Raw genomic sequence first — 7,056 nt, 5'->3', positions numbered from 1 at the left:
TTTTAATGGCCACAATGAAATAATGCTAATTGTTAACAGTAAAGCTCTTAGCACTGTTTCCATTTTCCATTTGGTGCAATAAATTCTCCACTGACACCCATTGCTTCTGACCTGATTTGAACTTAGTGTATCTTCAGAATAGACAAACATGTTGGTGAACGTTACAGCTGCAATGTGCGCCATCCTGCATAGCCGCAGGAGACAGAGGGCAGAGTGAGAGCTAAGACTTCACTGATCGCTCTGCCCCTAGTGGAGCAGCTATACGTACAAAGGCAGAGGCTGTCCAGAAAGATGTTCATCATCCTGTGCATCTACTGAACAGCAAGCTGCTCTCCCTTTCGTAAGGCAATCGAGGTAATGACAGCTCTCAGTTTCCATGCCACTTCCAAACCTAAATGAGGGGTATCACAAACCTATTCACAATGTCATAAAACAGGTGACTGATGCACTGTGTTTGGCAATGATCACCAGAACATCAACTTTGGCACAGAGCAGGACTTGTAATCCCAAAGACTTCTTCTACCAATTTTCAAAGTTCCCTGGGGTTCAAGGAATATTCAATTATACGTATGGCTATGCAAACGCTATGCAGGAATGCCATGAAGTAAATATTTTACTCTTTAATATGCAGATGGTATTTGACCAGTGATTTAGGATTACGCATGCAAAGGTCCATCATGCCTCTTGCACCAAGCCACTGTTTATCAAGCTTTTCTAAGAGGAGGGAAGACTCAGCTGGCTGCTGGAGATATGGGCGACACATTGCAGCTTGGTTCATGATGCCTCTGCAGAATCCATGTAACAGAGCTGAGCTGTAGTATAATGAGGTGCATGCCTCGACTGGGGTGCTCAAGCAGTGTTTCAGGTGCCAAGGACACCCTGGTGGCTGCCTCATGTATGGCACTGAGCAATACTGTCATTGCCATCAGCAACAATTCACTGATAGTCAGTAGGCTCCAGTTCTAGAAAGAAGGAATTTGTATTTGTATACATTCTCAGGCCATCCCAAAGTGCTTCACAGCGAGTGAAGTAGTTTTGAAGTGTAGCCACTGTTGTTATGGAGACAGACATGGCAGCCAATCTGCACAGAAAGGTCCCACAAACAGCAAAGAGATAAATGACCAGATAATCTCTTTTGGTGGTGTTGGTTGAGCGATAAATATTGGCCAGGACACCAAGAGAACTCTCCTGCTCTTCTTTGAATAATGCCATGGAATCTTTTACATCCATCTAAGAGGGCAGACAGGGCCTCGGTTTAACGTCTCATCTGAAAGATGGAACCTTGAATAGTGCAGCATTCCCTCTGTACTGCACTGGTATCAGCCTGGATTAAGTGCTCAAATCTCTGGAGTAGGGCTTGAACTCATGACTTTCTGGGAGTGATTTTAACCCCCAAGAACGTGTGGGTGGGGAGTAGGTGGGAGTTGAAAATAGTTGTTTCTTTGGGTCACAAAATTTTCAGACTTTGCGTTCCCAATGGGAAGCCTGTACTTTTACACGTCTACATTAAACCCAGAAGTGAAACTGGGTTGTGGTCACAACCCAAAAAAACTCCCACCCACCCCCAACCCACCCGTTTTTCCAAGTTAAAATCATGCCCTCTGACTTAAAGGTATTTGCAGAGCATCAGACCTCAAGCTGCTCAATATCCAGGACACAGGTTGTTTCAGATTTCTGCTCGGAGAATGGGTAGGGAAATGAGATTAGAGTAAACAGATTTCTATGGTTCTATAGTCCATACATTGCTGCACAGTGCTCCCATGGACAAATTAATTCAGGCACACCTACTATACAGCTCAACTTCCACTGCTTAAAAGGGTCCACTTCCTCAGACATGTTTGGAGGGGATTTGAAGGTTCCATATGTCCAAGATTCCCTGAACACTCCTTTGGTGACACCCCCTCATCATACCACTGTTGCCTTCTCTGAGTGAACCTTCCTGTACCACCCTATCCTGTGAACTAGATGATTCAGCGCTGCTAAAATGTATGAAGAGAGAGAGTTACTTCTGCTACTGTTCCCTGTGCTGCTAAGATTTGCCAGAGACTGGACACCTAGATTCTTCATCTACGAGAAAATAATATAGATTAATGGAGAGCACATTAAGGAGGCATGGATGGGGAATTATTACTAGAAGAGCAAAAGGGGAAACTGGACAATTCTTTTCCACACAGAGAGCTATTAGTAAATGGAATGCTTTACCACAAGTGGCTATTGAGGCAAAGGCTGAAACATCAGTTAAAAGGGAATAGGATAAATATTTGAAAAGGACGAGTATAAGAGGAGAAAGAGAAAGCACAGGCAAATGTAATTAGAGTGAACAGCTGCAGTTGAAGAGCCATCACAGGCATAGATGCAATGGGTCAAAAAGCCTGCTTCGGTGCTAAAATTCCTCTGATTCTATGATTAACATTATTGTGCACTCGTGGCAGTATATGCTACATGAATGTCATTGCCACCTGGACACAGTAATGCTTCTATAATTGTATTATGCTCAGCACAGTGCACATAGACATGTACATACCCTTTGTAGCCCCGCCATGTTAGGAGGATCTACTACCATAGGGCCTTTTGCCCAATAGACCCAACTAAGTGAACTTCCCATGACAGCATGTTCTTGTCCCAACACTGTCCTCCAGTGCTACTTCCAGTTCTGATACTGTAAGCCTGCCTAACCAGAACATGCAAAATGTTCAAATTTAACAAATGATAGAGCCTTTTACTCACCTCCAATTTTAATTTTTACACCACTTCTGACTCCTCACCACTTGCCATGTCTGACCGTTGTCTCATATCAATCAACAAATACCTGGCATCAAATCACTCTCTGTAAATCAGTTCCATTTTGTTTGGCAGTATAGGTTAGATTTTCTGAATTCACACCCAGAACATATCAGGAATTAGAGTGCAGAGGATTAGCTGCCCCACAGGATTTTCCAGCCACTAATTTTTATGGATTGTAAACCTCTGTGTCTGAATTCCCGAAATGAACTCATGGTGCGTGAAGTTCTGGGCCATGTGTGAAAATTCATAAAATCTATCCTTAGAAGTCAGCCAGCTGGGCAGTCTTCAAGAATCTTTGCTGTCTCTCTCTCATTCAATTGTTGTTTTCACCCTACTGACCCTTCTGTCTGTGCCAATGAAGTAACTGACGTTATTCTAGATTGCATGGAAGATTTTATATCTCACTCTTCCCTCTGTCAGATCTCCCACTACATCTGCCTTCCATTATATCTGTCATTCTGCTGCCTCTCATAAAAATTCTGCAATTGTACTTGACATCTTGAACAGTATGAAGCATCCCAAGGCAGCTTCATCTCTTCTCATAACTACTATTAGAGCTATTAAATACAATCTTATTGATACGAAGGATTGACTGCTATCTTTCCATTCTTCTGGATGGTCGCCAAAGCAGTATCTCATAATTTCTCCGAATCTTGCTTTCCACCTCTCTTCCTGGTGGTACAGTTGCTACCTCTCTTAAAGAAAAAACAAGGGGAGGTTTAGGGGGTGCATCAGATGTTCCTCTATATGGGGCTATTGGATTGCTTGGGCATCACAAATACAGGAAAATCGGATTGGGAGGAGCACATTCTTCTATTGAAGCCCTCTTGACTTTCTGCTCTTTAATTTAAATGGGTGGAAAAGTCAGGCGGGCTCACTTATAGGTGTACGCTCCTTCCCCCATCGATTCTCCTCTCTTCACTGTGCCCAACTGATCCAATAGCGTCAAGCACAGGAACAGGAAAATCTGCCCCATCCTAGATTTCTGCCTTTGGCATAGTTTAGATATGAATAGCTATTGATGGGTTTTAGACAGACACAAATAGAACTTTGCTGTTTGCAACCAAATTTCTGAGGTCAGCTCATTAGCACAGCTTCAGGGGTAGATTCAGATGCGTAGGTCAAATAAAGGGGAGTGTCGCAATAGGAGGACAAAAAAACCTGAAAGCTTTTAGAGAGCCTCAAATGGCATCTCAATTCATTATCAGTCTTTACCAAGGCTGAAGGGAATGGGGATTACAAGAAGACAGGCAAAGATGATGGGAAAGGAAACTCAAGGTGCAGGCATGAGTTTGCAAGCAAAGGACACAACAGTCCAGCATTCAAATCCCCGATTTGATGGCTGCTGAAGTGGAAGAGGAGCTGTGTGAGGTAGTTATGAGGAGGGTTGGTCTCTATGTCATGACCATGGAACCATCCCTGCTGTAAGTATTGCAGCTTGCCTGCAAGGAAATGGGGCTAAAGTTCAGGCCATAGCTGATTGTTACTGTCACTGTATGTGTCAGCTTTCTGTTGCATGGTACTTGCAAGTGTCCTGCAGCAAATGGCACAGCTCTGCATCTGTCTCTCTGCTGCTGCAGTCCTTCAGAAAACAGTTCCCAATGGTCATATCAGGTAGATATACCAGAGACTGTAGAAATGGTTGATAGAATCTTGGCAGATGTGGGCAATCAGACTACACTAGCTGTTGATCAATCTGAGATTTAGCATGGAATAGGCTTCTTTAATTCTGTCAAGGTACATGGGAGTTAAAACTAGCTTCTCTCACAAAACACATGTGCTAGTTTATTTTTGCAGCAAATAGTTGTTTTATCTTAACCAGGTGCATGATGGAGGGATTAAGCCATTCAATTCAAATACAAAAACTCTGCAGGATTGTTTTGAATTATGTTTGATTGACAGCTTCTTTTTGACTTTAACACTAATTTAAATTTGTACGGTCCCGGTTATGTTTTGGCATACATTTCTCAGCCTGTCTTGCACAAATTGGAAAGTCTGTCTGAAGCCTTCGATGAGAGATAGTCAAGCCAGATAGCTGATAGATGGTGAGAAATAGAATGAACCATTATATAAGAATATTGATTATATCATAGTTTAGTGCAGCAGTAGGAAACTAATTCTGTTTTCTACTATTCAAGGAGCTAAGCTTAGTAACTGCTACAAAAATACATGTTGCATTACTGCTATTATTCACTTGTTCTTTTACTGTTTAATAAATTTGTTTGTCAATTAAAGTCTTGGTCAAAGTCCAGTGTAGTGTTATTCTGCTGCCTTTATAAGATGAGGATCGTGTGAGATCACATGATAAAACCACTAGCTGGATTACAATGAAGAAGGTTTTCTGTTTCATCCCCAGATGTTTGGGGAAGTGAAAACAGTCTCTGGTACATAAGGAGCTATGGCTGACCTACAAGACTGATTGGGATGCTTCTGAAGAAACATCCAATATTACAATTAATCAGGCATTTAGATACTTCAGTTATGTCACTGTGTCTGCTGTCCCAGGTTCCTTTGGGAAGAGGAACCTCACTTGCACTAATCGTTTACTAAAACAAGGCATGTTTACCTCTGTCAGATACAGGTGTGGATGGTCACTGAGAATCTCACATGCAGCCTAATCTGGAGAATTTCCTCTTTTACTAAACACAACAAATATGTGGATTCCTATTGGTAAACACATTGGTGCTAGTAATGGTGGTGGGAGCAAAAGATAAATGAGGTAAAATTTTTATAAAGGCTGAACTGAATCTAAATGCCAGCTGGGGGGGGGGGGGGGGGGGCGGAAACAACAACAGAAACGAAGACTGTTAAAAAATCGGTCTGCTCTTTCCATGACCTCCAGTTTACATACTTTTGCCTACAACTCTGGGCATCCATGTTACATGGGTGTGATTGAAGTTTGACATCCTGCACATCAGAAAAGTGGGAAATGGCATGTAGCATGGATATGCCCCCATTATTATTTAAATGAAGCACCTACCTATTTGAGGTGGGTGTTTCAAATGCTACTAGTTATGCCCATTGAAAACTACATCAGAGCACAAGAGGGGCAGAGTTCCAGTGGGGCAACGTCTGGCTGGCCAATTACTGTGCCAAAATCAGGCAGACCATGGCAGAAAATCTGAGTTCCAGTCTTGATGGTATATCTCCCAGCATCCTTAAGAGGTTTTCATGTGAACTTACTCTTATTATATGCCAGCTCTTCAATCTCTCTTGCTCCCAGTCCACTTTTCCTTCTCTTCGAAAATTTGCTAACATGCACTCTGTCTCAAAGACAGGGGATACTGCTTACCTTTCTAACTGTTGAACTATTGCCTTTACATTGGTACTTTATAAAATTTTTGGAAGCTTCTGCTAAATCCCAAATTATCAACCACTTTACATAGAATGTACAGCACAGAAACAGTCCATTCGGGCCAACAGGTCCATGCCGGTATTGATGCTCCACACGAGCCTCCTCCCTCCCGACTTCATCTAACCCTATCAGCATATCCTTCTATTCCTTTCTCCCTCATGTGTTTATCTAGCTTCCTCTTAAATGCATCTATGCTAGTCGCCTCAACTACTCCTGGTGGTAACGAGTTCCATATTCTAACCAATCTCTGGGCAAAGAAGTTTCTCCTGAATCCCTATTGGATTTATTGGTGACTATCTTATATTTATGGCCCCTAGTTCTGGTCTCCTCCACAAGTGGTAACATTCTCTATGCCTACCCTATCAAACCCTTTCATAATCTTAACGCCCTCTATCAGTCTTCTCTTTTCTAGAAAAAAGAGCCTATCCTGATAGGTATGGTATCACCTCAGTTCTGGTATCATCCCAGTAAATCTTTTTTGCACCTTCTCCAATGCCTCTATATCCTTTTTATAATATGGAGACCAGAACTGTTCACAATCTTCCAAGAGTGGTCCAACCAAGGTTCTATATAAGTTTAACATAACTTCTCTGCTTTTCAATTCTATCCCTCTAGAAATGAACCCCAGTGCTTTACTCTATTACATAGAATCTACAGCAAAGGAACAGGCCATTCCACCCAACTGGTCTATGCCAACATTTATACTCCATACAAGCCTCCTCCCACTCAAATTATCTCTTCCCACCCTGCTGCCATATCTTTCTATTCACTTCTCCCTCATATATTCATTAACCTCTCCTTAAATGCATCAATACTATCTGCTTCAACCACTCCATGTGGCAGCGAGTTCTACATTCGCACCACCAAACTTCCTGTAACTCCTCCCCTCTATTTTCTGTTTTGTAGTCATCTTTCAA

Source organism: Heptranchias perlo, chromosome 4 (genome assembly GCF_035084215.1).
Source record: "Heptranchias perlo isolate sHepPer1 chromosome 4, sHepPer1.hap1, whole genome shotgun sequence".
Lineage (NCBI taxonomy): Eukaryota > Metazoa > Chordata > Chondrichthyes > Hexanchiformes > Hexanchidae > Heptranchias > Heptranchias perlo.
Note: the sequence above shows the minus strand (reverse complement) of the source record.